Source organism: Camelus ferus, chromosome 3 (genome assembly GCF_009834535.1).
Source record: "Camelus ferus isolate YT-003-E chromosome 3, BCGSAC_Cfer_1.0, whole genome shotgun sequence".
Lineage (NCBI taxonomy): Eukaryota > Metazoa > Chordata > Mammalia > Artiodactyla > Camelidae > Camelus > Camelus ferus.
The window spans coordinates 84,865,338-84,886,585 of NC_045698.1; the positions used below are offsets into that span (position 1 = coordinate 84,865,338).

A 21,248-nucleotide genomic window follows, 5' to 3' on the forward strand; every position below is an offset into this window, starting at 1 on the left:
CAGTATGGAAGGGGGCTCAAGTCACTCTTTGGGTTCAGTTCCTGGCTCTGCCACTTAGTAGCTGTGAGTCACTGAGCACATTACTTTTCCATACCTCAGTTTCCTGATCTCTAAAATGGGGACAGTAATAACAAATTTTTCTATATGAAATTCTATACTTATACTTATGTCATAAGATTATTGTTGAAATTAAGCATTGAGGACTGACCTATACTTGAGGCTTGACAAATAAATTTTAAAAGGGGATGTTTAAATTACTTTATTTGAGTCCACATTAATCATTGTTATAAATTTTTTTTTAACTTTTCTAGGGACTAGAACTTATGAGATGTTCCTTAAGGTTGGAGTTTAAACCAAAAACCTGCCCCCTCAATCTTGTGTTTTTCTTTGGAAAAATATGAAAACATAAAGTTTCACATTTACTAAATTAAAATACAGAGCCACAGTCAGTATATTACTCTTAGGAGCTGCCTGAGGGTGGCCAATATGCTCTTTAAAATCTTTCACACATGGAATAGCAAACTTGAATTTGGAATCTCTGGTGTTTCTGAGAGGGGTGCCACTGACATTAGGCAACTTGATTGTAATTGCCTCCCAAGCTGGAAAAACTTTTCTTTATGAATATCTGAATGAAGAGCTGTTAGGACAGCCCTGGAGACTAGAGGTCAGGGAACAAGGGAAGTAGAAAGCTTGTAAAAAACTACTGTCTATGTGCCTTTTCTCTGTCAGTCAATATCCCATTTTTCAAATGAGTTTTTACAATAACCAGGAAGCAGGAGCATATCCTTAAGTGAGAATGCTGGAACCTGCCTGCCTGCTTTGTCCCACTCAACCTTTCTAAGTGAGCCCAAAGTTGACTTTTGCCTGTAAAAGTGGAAAATGAGCCTGATAAAAATGTTTAGTCTGCAGGGCCTCCTTTTATTTATCATATCAGAAAAGAACAACGTTTTGTTGTGTTGTGGTCAAAATTGAAGCTGACCTTGCTTGTTCACAAAAGCTCAAATCCTGGAGATAAGGGGGGCAGAATAATAGAGCACAATGGAAAGAATAGAGTGTAATTATTTGTAGCTTGTCAAGTGAAGCCCTTTCAAGCCCCAAGTGATTCAAATCTGGGAACTGTGCACAATTCTGTAAACTAACCACAACCAGCATCAGAGAAATCTCCCCTGGCCTGCCGACAGCACTGAAATTGCATCAGTTTGTCATGCACTGAGCATGCCAGCCTCACACAATATCATTTGGTTGCAAATGGGCCTGCCCCCAAAGCCCTGAAATACATTCTGTGGTATCTGACTCTTGGCCTGCGATTGTCATGTCCCTGCTGCTATCAGTGTACAGTAATTTTAATAGATTCTGATGGCTTCCTTGTAGAAACACAGGATGCATCTGGTTTGGGCAGAGGACACTGAAGAGACTCTGCTGGCTGAAAACAACAGGAGTGCACGTGGAAAAATTGGACTCGCATTTCATTTCGTAAAAAAAAAAATTGGTTACAAACTTGTTTTCTGAATTAAAAAAGAAAAAAGTCCCTGCATGGCTTAATAGCTGTAAAATGTATTACTTGTTATTATTCTTAAAGTAATTAACTCTTTAGGGGTATATTGCTGGCAGCAATCTCAACTTGTAGAAGTCACAGCTATAAGTATGAAATCAGTCTAGTAAATATAGTTTATTTAGCCCTGTGCTGCTCAGCATGTGATCTTTAGATCAGCAGCAGTGATGGGAGTTTGTTAGAAATGCAGACTCTCAAGCCCCACCCCAGACCTACGGGAATCTTCATATTCTCGTGAGATCCCCAGGGATGCACACACATAGGATGGCTTGGAAGCTGAGAACCTCTGACTTAGAGCACAGACTTCCCAGTCAGGGAGAGCTGTGTTCAGATGCCGTCTTTCTGACTTAGTTGTTTGACTTTGAGCATTTTTTGCTAAGCTCCAGGTTTCTCATCTGTGGAGTGGGGACTATAGAACTGCATCATCTGGTTAGTTTGAGGGTGAAATTAAATTATGTATACATGAAGATAAAAATATCTCCACCTGTACCTGTCTATTTATACGATGTCTAACATGGAGAAAACATACGATAAATGAAAGAGGAATAGAGATGCCTCCATGTACTTTGCCTTAAGAGGATGAAGATTTGTCTAATTGTGAAATAATTCACCTGCAGATAATTTCCACAATGCAAGGATTATGAATTTTGTTGATAAACTGTAGCTGAGTGTGGCTGAGTTTGGTCTCCCTCCTTACATAATCACCCGTCTGTTAGCCTTTGCCCCACAGTGTCCTTCTGTCGGGATTTAAAGTGTATGACAGAGCCCTGGACAATGCTGGCTCCCTGGAGAGGTGTATGATACACACCACTGACTCCTGGAGATGGGGCTCGGTACCCTCTCAGCATCTGCTGGGTCCTGTTCTAGAGCCTGCCCCTGGGCACCTGGCCGCCTGGCCCTGGCTTTGTGTTCTGGTGCCCCTGTGGGTGTTCATAGCTCTCAGTGTCCCCGAAACCTGTTGATTATCACAGGCTGTCAGTATGGACCCATGGGGTAAAAATGCAAAGGCAAAAATTAACAGCAGGATAAAAAAGCAACTTTTTTTTTTTTAAGAAACACTGTTTTCCCTTTCCTTCATCTCTCTTTTTTCCCCCTTTACAATCTCTCAATCTCTGTCTGTAAATGTAGAACTTTCAGCTCACTGGCTTTTAAAATTATGAATAATAATATAAAACTGTAGTTAAGACACTGAAAAGTATAATTTACTTCCCTGTCTGAACCAGTTAGGGTAGTGAGGGTGGGAGGACATAAGGGAGAAGTGGGAGTCAGGGGTAGTTGGGAAGGCCGGACACAGAGGCAGAGGGATGGAGGTGTAGGAATGGATGGAGCAGCACAGAGGACAGGGTTGCAGAGAAGGGGAGGTGGAATACGGAGCAAGGGGGTGTAGAGACTCGAGGAGGAATCAGTGGACTACCAAGTTTTGTACAGTGTCTGTTACTAGTTCATCTGTGTTTCAGAATGTAGGAGGTAACTGTCCCTCAACACAATTTTCTCATCTTGAAACTGCAGGCAAAATCTTGCATGTTATGTATATGTGTGTTTCCAGGGAGGTCTGCAGATTTTCACATCTGGGACCCCAAGAAAGGTTGATAATCACTTACTCCAAGTCACAATTCCAGATGACCTTCCTGCCAAAGGTGAAACAGTTCTCTAAGTTGTATTTCTGTATATTTGATTTCCTATCTTGTTAAGCAGTCTTATTCATGTGATAGCATCATTCTGTATTTGTTCATATATGGTTAGTATCTAGTTAAATCTCTCAGTGTGTCTTAAAATGAACAAATGGCGTATCTTCCTGAATGTTATATTTTTTCTTTTCAAATTTTAAACTAACTTGATTAATTGATTGCTTCAGTGATGGTTGTCTTCTGCTATAACTCTCCGAAGTTCTGTTAATGTTTGTGTATTATGTTAAAGAGTTAATGAAATCCAGTAAGCTTTCAGAACTGTCAGAAATGTATTACCCCAGATTGTCACATCATTGATTCTTACATTAGAACTTTGCTTGGATAGATTGATAAATATTTTTAGTGGTGATCTCATTGGTTGTGTAGAGGAGGCAGATTTAGTGTCAGAGTGTTAATAACACTGTTTGATTTATTCAGTTGAGTATATAACTGTCCATGTTAACTTATGAAATTAGAATTTGGAAGTCTCAGATGTGAAACACATTTTCTAACTTTTCCTTGGGTCCCTGTAGGAATAAGTTGATCTGATATGAATTATGGATCTTCTCTCTACTTATTATTGTTACACTGAATTACCCTCAATTGTTTCTGTTTTGGTTTGGTTTGGTTTTATTGAAGTATAGTCACTTTACAGTGTTGTGTTAATTTCTGGTGTACAGCATAATGTTTCAGTCATATAGATACATACATATATTCCTTTTCATATTCTTTTTCATTATAGGTTACTGTAATATAGGGAATATAGTTCCCTATGCTGTATAGAAGAAACTTACTGTTTATTTTATATATAATAGTATCTGCAAACCTCAAACTCCCAATTTATCCCTCCCCTACCCCTTTTCCCCCTAGTAACCATAAATTTGTTTTCTTTGTCTGTGAGTTTGTCTCTGTTTTGTGTCATTCTTTCAGATTCCACATATAAGTGATATCATATGGTATTTCTCTTTATCTTTCTGGCTTATTTCACTTAGTATCATGATCTCCAAGTCCATCCATGTGGATACAAATGGCATTATTGTATTCTTTTTTATGGCAGAGTAGTATTCCATTCTGTAAATATACCACAGCTTCTTTATCCAGTCATCTGTCAGTGGACATTTAGGTTGTTTCTGTGTCTTGGCTATTGTAAATAATGCTGCTATGAGCATTGGGGTGAATGTACCCTCATGAGTTAGAGTTTTCTTTGGATATATGCCCAGGAGTGGGATTGCTAGATTATATGATAAGTTTATTTTTAGTCTTTTGAGTAATCTCCATACTGTTTTACATAATGGCTACACCAAACTACATTCCCACCAACAGTGTAGGAGGGTTTCCTTTTTTTCTACAACCTCTCCAGCATTTATCGTTTGTGGACTTTTTAATGATGGCCATTCTGACTGGAGTGAGGTGATACCTCATTGTAGTTTTGATTTTCATTTCTCTGATAATTAATGATATCGAACACTTAATTGTTTCTTTATCTGACAAAACATATGGCATTTCTCTCAATAAAGCCTGTACTCAATCATTATAGCCCCAACTACAATTGACTCACTTTAAACTTTAATAATACAGAATATGCAATAGGGACTGTCAAATATGTCAGGTGAGGATTAAGAGAAAGGTTCTGACAGAACAGTGTGAGATTGAACACAGACCCCTCATCAGAGATGCTCTTCACTCTTGGTAACCACACAGCTCCCCGACTCCTTGACACCTGTTATTCAATATCAGATTAGCTTATTAAACAGAGAGAGGGCAGGCTGTAGATGTAATGGGACTAGAGGGAGTATATTTTAAACTTTATTTTGAAATAATTTCAAATGTACAAAAAATTGGAAGAACAATGCAAAGAATTCTCTATTATTTGTAACCAGATTCATCAATTTTTAACATTTTGCCACTTTTGCTTTATTGTTGTCTTCCCTGTCGTCTCTCTTTATATATGTATTTTTTTTCTGAACCATTTGCATGCAGGTTGTGTACATTATACCTCTTTACCCCTCATTATTTCAATGTATGTGCCCTAAGGTAAGAATATTCTCTGAACGTAACCACAGTGAAATTGTCACATCAGGAAATTTAACATTGACCCGGTATTATTTGGTAGTCTATATCCCAAGTTTGTCCGTTGTCCCATTAGAGCATTTTTTCTTTAGAGCATTTTTTCTCCCCTCCTGGTACAGAATCCGGGTAAGCATTATGTTTAGTTGTCATGTCTTTTTAGCCCCTTTTAATCTGGAACTGTCTCTCAGTCTTTCTTTGTCTTCCATGGCATTGTCATTTTTGTAAAAGACAGGTCAGAATAGACACCCTTCAATTTAGCTTTGTCTGCTGGCTCCTGATGGGTAGACTCAGGTCCTAGATTTGGGGCTGGACATCTCCATTAGTGTTACTGTGTCTTTGTTAAGGTATCACATCCAGAGGCACATGGTATTTGCTTGCCCCTAATTGGTGATGCTAATTTTGACCCCTTGGTTTGGTTTTGTTGGTTTTCACTGTTGTATATTTACTGTTTTTCCTTTTGTAATTAGTAAATGACATTTGGAAACACATTTTAAGGTTATATAAATGTTCTCTTCCTCATCAAATGGTTCCTCCCTGATTCAGCATCCATTGATGATTCTTGCCTGTGATGTTGTTTTTACTGTGTTGTTGTTTTTACTGTGATGTTGCCAGAATGGAGATTTTCTAACTCCATCTTTCCTTCTCTTGTAAGGTTTCCCTTTAGAAGGGTTTTTTTAAAGCCAGCCCTGTCCCCTAACTGTTAAGTCCCCAACGTTATCCTTTGTTTGACTATAAATGATTATTTTTAAGGAAATAAGCCTTAGATACGCAGTGAATTTAATCATAATTCTCTTGTACCTATGTAAAAACATTATTAGTTAAAACTTTTATCTCTTCAGTAACTTCCTGCAAGAATTATAAGACAAAATTTAAATAATTCAGAAGAGTGTGAAGTAAAAACTAAATCCTCTTTTCTTCCCTTTTTCTCACCTCTCAGGGTCATAGTTTGGTATATGCCCTTCCAGACAAATGTGGAGTTGTAACATAATTATTATACTACAGATTTTTTTTTCAAGTTGAGGATTTACTATCATATCTTTCATATTTGACCATATGAAGCTTTTCTGAATGCTGTTTTGCTTTTTACCTGAGGATATTTTGTTTCCTGGTTGAAATTGTTTAAGAGTGTTGAATTTAAAATGCTTATTTTATTTATTCTAATATTGTCATATTCTATTCTTTAAAATAATGTTGAGTTAGATAACTTTCAGAACTCTCTAAAGCGAAGTGTTAAATTAAAAAAAAAAAAAAGACAAGTTACCAAATGCTGTGTACAGTATGAGACTATGGAGGAAAACACCAAATCAGTTTTACACATATACACCAAGTTGTTAATCTTAGTTACGTCTATGGAAGATACTATCTTAGAGGAGGAAGAATGTGGGAATTTTAACTTTGTTTCGTTTGCATTTTTCAGTGACAATGTATCTGTATTTTAAAAAATAAAATCCAATTTATTTTTTTAAAGCATAAGTTTCGGATTACTTCAGATTTTCATTTATCTCCTCCCACACTTATTGGTATTCCAGCAATAATGCATCCTCCCAAAAAAGGCCTCTCATTATTCTGGAGAAATATTACTAGATCTTCAAGTTTTATTAAAAATTAAATTGACTTTGGTCTGATTTATTTATGTATAGACTGACTTTTTTTTAAACTCTTGTTATTATATTCAGCTATATTATTCTTTGAATAGATTTTTTGGGGCTGGCCACAAAAATTAATGTTTCTATGAAGAAATGTGTTGTGAATGGTAGATATTGACCTGGGAGTGAACACAGAACAAACTATGTGTGTACGTTGGAGACTGTCTCGTGACCAAAACGGTGCTTCTGTCAGTGAAATAGGAATAGTAAGTGTAAGATTTTGAGTGTTGTGAAATCAAAGTCATACATCTGTAACAGAGTTAGCACCTACCAGCAATGGGTAGTCATCCTAGCAGACTTATTTCTTTCTATTTTTCCCCCAATGATTAATGTTGAAAAAATGTTGATAGCTCAGTACAAAAGAATACTTATATTCACTCAGATTCAGCAGTTCACATTTTGCCACTTTTGCTTTGTTTTCTTTCTCTCTTTCATACACACACACACACACACACACACACACACACACACACACACACACACTTTATTTAGTTTTCTTGGATGAACCCTTTGGAAGTAAGTTGCACCCTTACTTTCACCCCTAAATTATAACATCTCACTCCTTTGACCCAGTGGTTAACTAGAGTAATGATCTTTGCCTGAATAAGCTATTACATTGATAGTTGCAAAATGATTTTCTAATTCCATTATTTCTTCCACATTTATTAACTGGGATTCTTCTGTGACAAGGAACTTTTCTCCTTCCTTCTTCTCCCCTCGTATCTCTAGAGACTTGGGGATTTTTTTTTTTTAATTACAAGTTTTTTCTACTGTTGTCATTATTCTTTTTTAATGCCCAAATTGTCCCAGATTTGTCCCTTGGGATCTCATTCAAGTTGACTTTGTGTCCTTTTGACATGACCCCATTTGTCTTTGATCACCGTTTCTTGCTTTCTGTCCAACAGGACATGCAGGTTCACTGTGTACTTTTGTAATTCTAGACTTTCCCAGGGACCCCTGCTTCCTTTTTGGGGTGTGGTAACTAGAAACAAAGATATGTATGCTGAGTATGCAATGGTTTATCATTGCTACCAGACCCTTTCAGTTGCTAGAACTAAGAAATACAGTTATATTACATATGTATTATATAGTTATTATATATACATGTGTGTCTTATAGTTGATTATATACTATGTATAACATACTCATGAGTATATACACATTTTAAATTATGACTACATTTCACATATCTCTTTTTTTATACATAAAAATTCCAGCATTTCAAGACTAAAATTATTCTAACAGTGGCCTACTAAATAAAATGTAAGACCTTTATGCAGTCCTTTTTGTCTTGGAATACGTCTCATTATGTTTGTGCAGTTAGAGTACTGTATTCAAAAGTCATTTGAATTATTTACTCTATATTGTTACGTAAAAAATTTAATATACAATTAGGTTCTTTTCTCTCTTTGTTATTCTATTTGTTGGTTTGTTTTTCTATCTTTTTATTTAATTTAAATTTATGAATGTGTAGGATAATTTATTTGGCTCAAAACTATACAGAAAAGGTATTTTTGGAAAAGTCTTGCTCCTCTTGCATTTATGCCCATATCCATAGGTAACTAGTGTTACTAGATTCTGGTTTATACTTCTTATTTTTCTTTTTTGTACACACACACCCTTACTTAGCCTAATAAATCTCCACCTCTTATTATATCTTCATTCCTTATTTTTCCTTTCATAACAATTAGTGTCATACTATATATAATCTTTTTTCTTCAGTTATTTTTTTCAGTCAGTATATGCTAGAAAACACTCCCTGTGAGTTCATAAGAATCCTCATTTGTAATGGCTACATGGTACTTCATTATTTGGCTAGTCTCCTATGGATGGGCATTTGGGTTTTCATTATTTTGCTTCTACAAATAATACTTCTGAGCAACTGCTATGGACAAGGCATTGTCTTAGTACTGCTTTGTGATATAGTGAAAAATAAGGTTTATTGTCTGCCTTTGAAGTGCTACAGGCCAGTGGAGGGAGGTTTTAGAAGTAGGCCAGGAAGAGAAATGGCCCAGTATCTAGTAGTTTCATATAATCTAGATATTCTCAATAATTTTGAGTTACCTGACTTCACATTCTCCTAGAAGCAGGTTGAGACCAATATATGGAAGCATACCTTACGTAGTTGTCTAGCTTCTAAGTAAAAATGAAAGGAAACCTATTAAGTTAAGGAGAATACTCTTCAGTAAATCAATGTTAAATACTTTATTGAGCTACAAGTGCTAGGTTTCATGAAATTGTTTTAGTTTAGCAGCACTTTCTAAAGATAAAATACAGTTAGGAAAATTTTTTCTTAGGAAAATTTTTTCTCTTACTGGTATTATTCAGCCAAAATGGGAAGTCTATCTTATTTATTTTATCTTTTTAAAAAAACTTTGTATCTAACTTTAATTCCTGAGCAGTAAAAACAAGTATGGTTACACAACCCATTCATAGTTTGGGGAACTAGTTGCTTTGGTTTTCAGAGATTTATTTGATTTTGAAATACTGTTTGTAGAATTTTGAAATACTGTGTGTAGAGTCACATGTTTAATGCATAGCACATGCAGTTATTGCATGGTATTACAGACTACTTAGTGTAGATGTAGAAGTGTGTTCTGAATATGTTGGCATTGCTATGTTCATTGCAAATTACGTACAGTGTGTTATCTGTACATGATTACTATCTTGGTTTGTGGTTATACCTGGTCTATATATACCTTGGCTCAGGGAACTTAGAAACTGAGCACGTGGACTCCAGGGTTACAGATTTCTGGCTGACTTTGAGCAATATTTGGCCTTCCTCTTTCTGAGTTCATCCTCGTTGTGTAGATTTGTCCTGCCTTTGTAACCGCCTGTTACCTATTCCCACTTTGACATTCATTCTGCTGTGGTCAGCCCCCAAGACATAGAGATTCATTTTTAAAGAAAGTGTCAAAATACTCCCTAGAGCTGAAGGACAGTTTTGTAAATCTTGTTAAATCGTTTAAAAGACAGTTTACGTTTTATTTTAATTAGGCCAAAAAAACCCACCAAAAAACCTATGAAAAGTTTATACAGGTTTTAACCACTGTGCAAAAAAAAAAAAAAAAAAAAAAAAAAAGGTTATCTTTTATTTCAGCATTTGTTAATACTTTTCCTTTAAATTGCTTTCTTATTATTTTTTTCATATTGGTATCTTGCCTTTATGGTACTTTATTTTTGATAGATCCTGTGACTGTGAATAACTCTAGCATGCTATTTTGCTTCCCTTATCTACCATTTCAGAATAATGTAAATCCTGTCTATTGGGTTTTCAGCTTTTAGAGCCAATTTATATACAAGAGAAAACTTGGTGGTGGTATCAAAATACAACTGTTAGGAATTTTTGACAGTGTAAAGGTAAAAGAGTAGCTATGAATGGTAGAAGGAGGAAGAAAAGAAAAAGTCCAGGGAGAAGTTTAAAAGCACTAAGGAACATCTTACAGAGAGTGATTTAAAGTTTAAAAAGTAACCATTAGAAGAACTAAAAATGACATAATTCTCAGATATTGGAGAGGGCTGAGCAAAGTGGCAAGTAATATAATGAGCTAGATCCTCACTTTTCATTTGGGGGTCATTAGATATTTTTTAAGGTTGACAAATCAAGAAGTAGAATATGTCTATCGATCTGGTTCTGAAGATAACAGCCAGAAGACCTAAAAGTAGAAACATTTAAAAGGTGTTGCAGGGCTGATGCTGGGAGCTATGCTTTGCCTTTTAATGCCTAGTCTGCACATTTGATATGTTACTATGTATACAAATTACTTTTTTAAAAAATAGGTATCTGTAATAGGAAAGTTATAAGCCAGAAGAGTTTAGAGGAAGAAACAAACCTAGGGGATGGGTTTAGCCATTAACTTGTTTATGATTAACTTATTCCATTTACATTAATTTTAGGTAAAACATCTTAATTTTATCATGATATCATTTCTAACTAATGCAGTACATAATAGCCAGGTCTAAAGGTCAGGTAATTTACTGGTGGAGAAGAGAGTTCTTTGCTGTTTGGATTTAGCTGTCAACCCCCCTGAGATAATTAACACCATGTTGTATCCCACATCTTGGGCCGGGTGTAGGTACCTTGGAGTCCTGGTGACTTGACACAGAGCTGCACTTGGGCTGTGTTCTCTGTGTTAAAGGCCTCAGCTGGGGGATCAACTGTCACCCCTGTCAGGGGGGACCACTGCATGATGTGTTCCATGCGTGCCACCAGTCACACCCTTACCAAGTCAATGCCCCACTTCACCCATCATCCCTGCCACCTGCACCATGTCTTTCTAGCTAGCTAAAGATAATCTCCCCTTCACCTTACTTCAGCCAAGATAGGGTTGTTTTCAAAATAAATTTCACTTGTAAACAAAAGCAGAGACCAAATATACAAGCAAAAAATGTAGCAGGATAGAGATGGGTGAAGTTATGAAGCAGAGTTGTTTCCTTGTTTGTTTTAAGTCTTAGGATAATGAGGTAGCAGACCTTTGGCACATGTGTTGTAATTTTTTCCCCTTCATGCCCATGGCAGACATGGCTAATCCATCCCAGTGCTCTTTTCTGTTGACTCAGCCTTGGAAACTTTCATAGCACAGTGCAGCCGTCCTCAGCAATCCAATTTGGCATGAGGTGTGTATCCTATTCTTTTTTTATTTTTTTGATTGACGTATAGTCAGTTATAATGTGTCAGTTTCTGGTGTAGAGCACAATGTCCCAGTCATACGTGTAATATATATATCCATTTTCATTTTTTTATTAAAGGGTAATACAAGATATTGAGTATAATTTCCTGTGCTATACAGAAGAAATTTGTTTTTTAAAATCTGTTTTTATATATAGCAGCTAACATTTGCAAATCTCAACCTCCCAAATTTATCCCTTCCCACCTTCTTTCCCCCTGGTAACCTAAGATTGTTTACTGTATCTACGAGTCTATTTCTGTTTTGTAGAGGAGTTCATTAGTGTCCTCTTTTTTTCTTTTTTTAGATTCCACATATGAGTGATGTTATATGGTATTTTTCTTTCTCCTTCTGGCTTACTTCACTTAGAATGACAATCTCCAGGTCCATCCATGTTGCTGCAAATGACATTATATTATTCTTTTTTTATGACTGAGTAGTATTCAATTGTATAAATATACCACAACTTCTTTATCCAGTCATCTGTCAGTGGACATTTAGGTTGTTTCCACGTCTTGGCTATTGTATGTATGAACATTGGGGTGCATGTATCTTTTTGAATTAAGATTGCCTCTGGATATATGCCCAGGAGTGGGATTGCTAGATCATATGGTAAGTCTAGTTTTAGATTTTTAAGGAATCTCCATACTGTTTTCCATAATGGCTGCACTAAACTACATTCCCACCCATATCCTATTCTTTAGGTAATTACATTCTTTCAACAAGTCGACTTCGTAGTCAGAACTTACCAGGCACACATTGGTGGCATTCTCTCTGGTTCCGCTTGATGGAGGCTGATTTAGTTGCTGCTGTCTAAGGCACTGGGTCTGCTCTCACACTTTGGTGCCTCCACATAGCCAACCACCATTCCTATCATCTCAGAAACCTCCTGTCCTGTCCTAACCTTTCTGTTTCTGTTTTAAAGTTGGACCACCTGTAGTTGACCAGATTTCTGATGGATGCTCTATTCACTTGCCCATATTTTCCCCGCCTGCTTCATCTCAAGTTTATCGCTCTATGACCAAATTCAACAATAGCACATATACAGTCAGACAAAAAAAAGGTCTCATAAGTCTTGCCTTGTTTCTATGATAGACTACAGCTTATTTATAATAGGACACGGCTTATTTATAATAGCCCACAGCTTGTTTATAAAGCAATGGACTCCTCCCAACTACTATTTTCTTGGTTTATATGATTTTTAAAAATTATCACGTTATGTGACTGCCCTCAACCAAACATACTGACTTTAGTGAGGTCTGAGGTTTAACCACCACAAATAAAGGCTTATTATGGCTTTTGGAAAATGTGAACTGAATGCTTAAGTCTCCAAAACCCTATGTGTGTCATTCTCACGGCACTCAGTAACTTAAAATTGAAAGCCAGAAATGTGGGCTTTCCTCTAGCTTATTTCTAACATTAGATCAACTCAGTGTTTTAGAATATCGTACTTAACAGAAGTATCTTTTAACATGAGAGGCATGAGCATACGTAGTGCAGAGTTCTCTGCTTATGTGTGAATTTCAGATCTTGTCTTCACTGCCTCATCAGTATGCCAGTAGGTGTCACTGTGTACATTAAATGGAAATCAAAGATGTCATTAAATGAATTTCTAAAATTAAGTATCATTGCAGTTTTTTTTCAAAAAGAGAGCACCTAACAGTAAGCAAGACTTTTTTTTTTAAGTAAGCAAGACTATTTTTACCCCTTCCTATTTTTGTTTTTAAAAATTACCTTCTTAGGCTATTTTAAGAAAATATGACTGCATTCTTTCTTTCCCCTATCCTGCTATCTTACTATTTATGAGCTTTTACAGACATGTACAAATATTTGTTTTGGGTGCAGTCACAAGATGCAGAATATAATATATAACCTAACATGTTAAATGGAAAAAAAGTGGATTGTTTTGCACTTGTGTATGTCACTCTCCTGATATAGACCTTTATTGCTATTTGTCAGGAGGAGTAGGATTTCTTCACTCCAAATGTTTAATAGTGACAACATAAGAGTATTTTTAAAAATCTTCTAAGAAGACGTAGTGAATAAATCTGTGCGCAAAAGCACATACACGTTTGCATCTGAAAATTTTTCTTAAATGTTTTTAGGTATTCTCCATATTTATTAGGCTACTTTTCAGATTTCTAAATTTTTTTGTAACAGAAAAAAAACTGTTCACTAATCATCCTTCCTATAATGTTAGTGGAAGAAATGAATTGTTTAAATATTTGAGACTTTTTCTATGGCTTCCGTCTTCTGCTGAGCCCTTTAAAAAAATGAAAGTATTTGACTTTTTGTCTTCTGTTGCTTTTGGTAGGGATGGGGGGTAAAGCAAGATGCTCACTCATTCATTACAAGGCTTTGGTGTTAAGATCAGCAGTATCATAGAATCCTTTCTTCAGTTTTGTAATTACAAATCAAGACTGTATAAATGTTCTGGAAAGCTGTGTATGTGTATTGTGATCTTTTGGGTGAAATACTTACGTGTGGTTTTTCTGTTCAGAAGAAAGTTGATGTTACTTTCATGCACAGTGACTTAGAGGATGATTCACAGTGAATGTGTCTGAGTGAAACTTTAGGTGTGCTTCTATAGAATCAGTGTTAAATTACCTTCAACCTTGTTTTTCCTGATATACATAATAAAAATGGCAGTGTGTTCTCTCTGATGGCAGGGAGAAATTGGCTGCAAGACCTAATAAACATGCAGTCGAAATACAGTGGGGCTTACTCAAAATCCCTTTCCATTTATAACTTTTTTAATTAATAATAAAAACCCAAGTCCCTGCAGGCAGGGTAGTACAGTGCAGCTATCCATGTGCCTGGGGTCAGAGAGTCAGGCTCTGGCCAGTCCAGCAACATCTCCAGTTGTGTATTTATGGGCAGATCTCAGACCAGGGAAAGAAGGGGATGGTGTTCTAGTGAAGGTTAAATACAGGTTGAACTAAATCAATAACATCTCGTTTCTTAAACGAAAAAGTGAAATCAAAGTCAATATGGAAAAATGTAAACATCTGTCGAATCTTCATGATGGTGGATGTATCTGTTTATACTGTTTTCTGCCCAGAGACTCAGGTCTAATTGATCAGGTTGGAGGCCTGGACATTAATAATTTCAAACTGTCCTGCAGGTCACTAATGTATAGCCAGGTTTGAGAACCATATGTCTACAGGGCTTTTTATTACCAAGCAGGTGGGCCAGATGTGATGGGGAAGTTTCCAAATCAGAGTCCAGGAGTCGGATTCAAAGAACCTTGTGTTTTCCACCCTTTCTTTGATGGCTAGAAGCTTACCATATATATGCATTATTGGTGGTGAGCTGTCCTGGCCATTTTTGAGAAATTTTGCTTGATAGAAAGCTTTGCTCTTTGCCATTCCTGGTGGAATAACTTTCATCACCTGCTGCTGGGAGGCTTCTGGCATCAGATGTTCTAAGGGGAGGGTTGGTGCTGCTGTAGCAACAGTAACTTGAGTGGGCTTATTTCTTTAGCTATCATGAAATCAATGGAAATTTACCATTGCACCAGGAAAAAAAAATTAACATACAGTCTATCAGTAATGCTTCTGTTGAATAATATAACGTTCCTTCAACAGTTACTTGAACTTCACTCTTTGCTAGGTGCTTCCTCCAACAATGAAGGCATTCAGTGAGATCTTAATCTCCGAAGACAGCGTGTGCTCTTGTGAGGATAATTCTCGTAGCCGAGGAAGGGGAAGCTTTGTGAAGAATGATTAACTCACAGGTGAAAAAAGACAAGGGCATTAGTAGAAGCAGTTTTTTAAAATGTGAAATATGAAACCTTTAAAAAATTAAGAGCAGGGAAAACACTAATGTATGCATTAGAAAGTACGTATGTTCAAATTTCAGTTCTGTAAGGCCATATGGAAATGGGTATTGTGTGTTATATCTTACCTGTCAAAGACCCAAGGGCCGTAATTTTATTTCTTTACTAAGTGTTTTTTTTTAATGAGAAAATGATCTAGATATTTTAAAAAGACAAAACATTGCTAGTATTTGTTATGAGGAACTATTCCTCAAGTATTCCTTAGGTATACTACCTAAGTTTTGGAGTTCTTGAAATATAGCTTGTTTTCATTTAGCTGATATTTTTTATATTTCTACTTTATGCTTTGTACTGTGGTGACACTAAGGAGAATAAAAGACAAAATGCAATTTCTTTCCTTTAGGAATACAGGCTATTTGAAGAGACTGCAGTTTACAACAGTGAAAACCAGTGTATGCTTAAGGACAAAATACAAAGAGATAATAAGTGGTCTTGGAATTCAGGGATGATCAGCTGGTCCAGAGGGGCTGGTGTGCAGTAGATATTTGGGCATTTCCAGCCTCTTTACTGCCCATGATTGGGACCTTGTGCTCCTCTGCTGTCTTTGTTCCATACCACACTCTCATGCAAGGTTTACCTGGCCTCTGACTCTTTAGACTCTGTCTCCTGTCATTGCTCCCTGGACTCCACAGATTTATCTTTCAGGATCTTGACCCTCCATCTTCTCCCTTGGAGTGTCTTGCATACTTGTTCCTGTTCTATCTGACCCTGGCCTTTGGAGGTAAACACAGCACCTCCTCCTCAGTGGCCCATTTGGAATCACTCTGCCTTGTCTTGCTTCATACAGGGTGTCTACCTCTCCATATCCTATAGGTACCTAAATTCAGGATCCCCAAAACTGATTCCATCATCTCCTTTCTTCCAAACACAAACAATATTTTTTTTTCGTCCTGTGTATCTTTGAGTCTGAGCACCACTGCCTACCCAGGTTCCCAACAGAAAATATGAGGATCATCATTGTCTCTCCCTCGCCTGGGCATTCACCTGTTTACCAGAAATATCTACAGCCCCCGTCTCTGTTCCCAGTCTCCTCCCCACTTCCTGTACCTCACTCTTCTAGAAGAGGCTCTCCCTTGCTGTGTTCCCTCCACGCCTCATTTGAATTTGCCTTTCTGAGTATTTCTGCTGCCTCCTGCCTCTCCACAGCCCCAAGTTCAGACTTGTAGGTGTGGTTAAGAAAGCCCTTTCCCAGTATTGTCCCAATCTGCCTTTTAACCTCCTCTCAACAAGCCCCCCTCTTCTTCTCTCTCCTCCCCCAAGATTCAGCCAAGCTTCAGCTCATACCAGTTTATTAATATTGCACAGATGTATCATACCAGTTCTGGATCTCTGTCTTTGTACTTGTTGTTCCCTAGTCCTGGGCCCATGTCTGCCCTGAAGACAGAGAACCCAGTCAGTACCCAGCCCAGACACTCTCTTCTCTGCGAATCGTTGCCTGACTGCCCCGGGTAGAACCGTTTGCACTCTCCTCTGTGCCCTGTTGATGTCTCTTTTATACCAGCTTTTGCACTGTGTCATAATGATCAGTGAGCAGGTCTGTCCCCATCCCTCTGCCTGCCAATGGTCTGTGAACTCTGACCCGCAGATTATGCTGTATGCATCCAGTTATGTCCCATGTACTGGGCACCTACAGTGTTCAGTTCATCTTTGTTGGATGAAAGAAAGGCCACGTTGAATGGAGTTTTAAAACCTGGAAAGTTTTTGGCCGTGTGTTTAATGTTCTGTTTTGTTTCCCAATTATCCTTAAATTTTGGTTTGCTATAGTATATCTTCCCCATGCTCCTGTATTTAAAGCAGAATTACTTTGCGAATCTGTTTGAGAGGGATATGTTTCTAAATTTTCCTACTTTGACAACCGGCTTTGCTCCATTTATGATGTGGCTCCATCTGGGTGGACTACTGTTTCTAATTGAAATACTCCATTTACATGTACAGATGCATTCTGGTTCTCTTCTTTTCCTAGTTATACAATGTTTTCCAATAAGTGTATTAAAAGATATATAAAAATAATGTGCATTAAAATTAAAAACATATATTTATGAATACTGCATCTGGTTGGTCCTAGAGTTAAATGGTACAGTAGGGACAGGAGACCTCATGCTTGTTTTTCACAGCCTTTGTGAAATCTTAAGTTATGTAGGTTAAGTTTAACATAGTTTTAAAAACTAGAGCAAGAGAAACTTGAGAATAATCAGTTGTTGAAGTAAAGCAGTCACCCAATGAAATGCTTAATTTACTTATAAAATATAATTTTTATTTCTTAATTATTTTAAGGTCATTAAATGTCTAAATACTTTTCTTTTTACAAATCCAAAATTACATTTCTAGGTTTTAAAAAAAGTTGTCTTATAGTTGCAGCTTTTGTCTGTATTTTATAGACTCTTAAATTATTAGTAATTTACATAGTCATCAGATAATTTGGCTTTCTGTGTTTAATCCTGTTCAGCATTCTATTTAAAATGAACTCTGTGACCAAGGGAACACAGCTACGAATGCCAAATGTTTCTTGATAATAAATCTGAGATTAGTTTTTCTTTTGACTGTGACTTAAACTCCATGGAGTTTAACTGGAAAAAAACCACTGTGTTAGGTCGTGTGCTATATGGAAAACAGCCTTGTTCCCCCGGCATCTACCCACCCCTGAGCTATTGCCTGTTTGGCTTCTATGGGCCTGGTGAAGATGTTGGCTCAAGGAGTCATTTTAAGTGAAACATAGATGTTTCAGTTCAGAAAAGTTCTTTCAAGTCCTTAATGTCCTCAGTGGAAGTATATGTTAGAATGTAGTATATATTTATAACCCACATTCCAGCCATGCAGATGTGAAACAGGACTCTGGTAGGCATGTTTGGTTTCAAGGGTTTTTTGTTAGGTAAGGATCCTGATTTCACTCTGAGGTTATCAGCAAGGAGTGGAGGGAAACTGGGAGGTGGGAATAGTGTGTGTGAGGATTAGTTCCTGACAGTTGGGTTCCTTCTGCCAGTGTTCATGAGAAGTTGCACCACCCATGAGAAGAAGTATGTGCTGAGTAGGAGTAGCCTGTATGAGCCACTGATTCTAGAGGTTCAGTAAATACAAGTAATACTGATTAACTGGGTCCAAAAATCTTTACAGTAAAACTTCGCCATTTTCCCCTAGAACACTTGTTTGAAGATTTTCCTATATTTTCCGAGCACTAGTTTAAAGTCCTTCCCACTTTCCAGCTTAGACATTACTCCTATCTGTAAGATTACATTTGCAATCTTGGTTTTCAGATTCACAGGTATTACTTAAGAATTTAAGTTTAAATGAATTTTACCTGACCATTCACCAGCTTCCTTGTTAAACTCTGTCCCACTAGTTATGTTCTAGTCCATTGAGTTGTGTGTGTCTCAGGATTAATCATTCAACCACAATTAAGTACCTACTAGCTGACAAGGTCTCAGTTAGGCACTGGAGACAGAATTAGAGTAACAACTAAGAGTCAAGTAGAGGATATGTAAATAATAACAAATGAACTACTGTAAACCAATGAACTACAGACACACCAGGTGTATACAAAGAGCTCTAAGACCACAAAACCTGCATGGGGTGGGATGTTCCTCTGCATTCTTAGAACAAGCACAGAACTTACCATCCAAACTGTCATACTTTTGAAAGTAAAAGGGTGGCATTGATTGTTGAGCTGGGGTAAGAGGAGTAAACCTGGGCTGTCTGGGGTCAGCGGGGGCATGTGCTCTCCACTTCTCACCTGCACCTGGGTTCCACCTCACCCCCGTGTCTATTTCCTGTCCTCAAGCACCTTATAAGATTATACATAACGGTTGTTGTGTGCCTTATTAATTTTGAGTACAGCAGAGTGGGTCTGATTGGAGGTGATTTTTTTTTTTTTTTGCTTCCATTTAGGAAGCATTTAGTGCGTGAAGCAAAAGTATTTGGAAAATAACATGTGGCCTGTGGTTCAGGAGCACCGAGTTACAAGTGCCCTAAGGCATATATTTTGGTTCAGGTGACTGAGAAAGATTTTGTACTAGCAATCTCAAAATACAAAAAAAAAAAAAAAAAAGAAGAAGAAGAAGAAGAAGCAGAGTGTTTTATATGGTGTGATTTGTAAAAAGTCAAAACTTACAGTATTTCCTTTTTTTTTATGGAGGTATTGGGAATTGAACCCAGGACCTCGTGCATGCTAAACATCTGCTCTACTGCTGAGCTATACCCACCCCTAAAATTCACAGTATTTCTTGAAACCCCTGACGTGTTTGAAGTAAAGGCATTTACCACCTTTCTGCTTTTGTGTTACATATTTTTCATTATGCAGGCTGGTGCTTGAAGTAAAAGGTCAGAAGGTTTGCCAGAAAAGCCCTCATTCAGACCTACATAAACCTCTCCCACGAGGCCTGGGCAGCACTGTCAGGGCCTTTGGAAGGGAGAGTGGTCTGTGAGCAGTCAGTGCACCCACTCCACCCAGTGTGTGCGGGGGGGTGCTCTGCTGGGCCCCGAGGATGCGGGGTCAGGGGATGTTGCCTCTGTCTTCATAGAGCCTCAGGTCTGAGGGGGAGGCCCACCCTCAAGGAGGCTTCAGGGCTTGAGCAAAGTGTTACAGGAGCCCAGAGGAGAGCAGTGGTTTTTGCCAGAAAGAAGGAAACAGAACCCAGGCGAGGTGCGGAGGGAGAGCTTTGCCAGCAAGTAAGCCACAGAAGTGAGTTTGAAAACCATCTTCTTTTTCAGACTCCGTTGTTTTCCTAGTTAATCCATGTGTTTTTCTTTCCCTTTTTCTTCATTTTTTTCTTTTCTTCATGTACCCTCTGCCTTGAGTTTCTTCTGTTCTCTGGCTTTTAATTTCTTTAAAAAACTGAAAGTGTACGTAAGGAGGTAGGAAGCAATAATTAATAACATTTTTTAACCATCCTCTGAGTGTCACATAGCATACTAAGTAGTTGACGTGCACATGCTTTCACTTACTCCTCAGAGCGCATTTTTAAGGTTTATATGTAGACAGTATCTCCTTTTATAGGTGAGAGGAAAGTGAGGCTCAGAGATTAACTGATTTGTTGGGGCCCATACAGTGAGCAGGAGGGAGGGGATTCGAACTCGGCCTCAGCCTCCCGCTCCTGCTCATTCAGTGCACTGTGCCTGTGTTCCCTGGGTTCAGATCCAGGCCCCCAGTGCTACCAGACATGATTTCAGTGGTGCCCACACCTTCAATAGCAGTTATTCACAAAGGAATAATTCACAAAGTTAGTCCCTTTCACTGATCTTTTCATCCTACACCATTTCCCCCACTGCGCTAAAATGTTTCCAAAACCTTTAACTTGGCTTTACTTTGCCAATCTCTCTTTCTAAGGACTAGGGAGCAGCCTTCAGGCTCACAACCTTCAGCAGGAAACATGATTTTAAAACAAGTGTTTCTTTTCATACTCACCTTAAAGTTCTCTTTAACATTTATTGAAGTAAAAATGCTATTTAAGGAAAAATACTAAGTCCAGATAGGATGCAGATGTGGCCAGGTTGTGAAGGTGCTGTGGGAATGCGTAATTTGGGAGAACATTCCCGCCTTGAGGGAGGAATTCAAGAGAGATGAAAGCCAGACAACCCACAGGGTCAAGTTTTAGCATTTTTCCATCTGGGAGTCCGGGCGGGCTAGTGATTCTGTCCCAGTTGCTGCCTTTTCCTTCCTTGTATGTGGCAAAATGTTTGGAGGCTCTTTGGCTTAATGATCCTTCTTTCAGGCATGTACTGATTTATAACTTCATAGCCATCTGTCTGCCTGCATTGGCCATGGACTTGGGAAGTCCTTGCCTTAAACTGTTATCTTTAACAGCAAAAGGAACA

General features: G+C 37.7%; 1 protein-coding gene across 8 annotated transcripts in view; it reads left to right on the top strand.

Annotated features, from left to right (window-relative positions):
• SNX24 (sorting nexin 24) overlaps nucleotides 1–21,248 on the top strand; it is a 132,328-nt gene that overhangs the window by 25,588 nt on the left and 85,492 nt on the right. Inside the window, exon 1 of one of the 8 annotated variants that reach the window (XR_004318674.1) lies at nucleotides 14,667–15,338. The exons of the other annotated variants lie outside the window; for them this stretch is intronic. The gene's annotated coding sequence lies outside the window, so the exon portion shown is untranslated. Of the gene's footprint in view, nucleotides 1–14,666; nucleotides 15,339–21,248 lie in introns of those variants that run through there. 8 annotated transcript variants of the gene reach the window in all.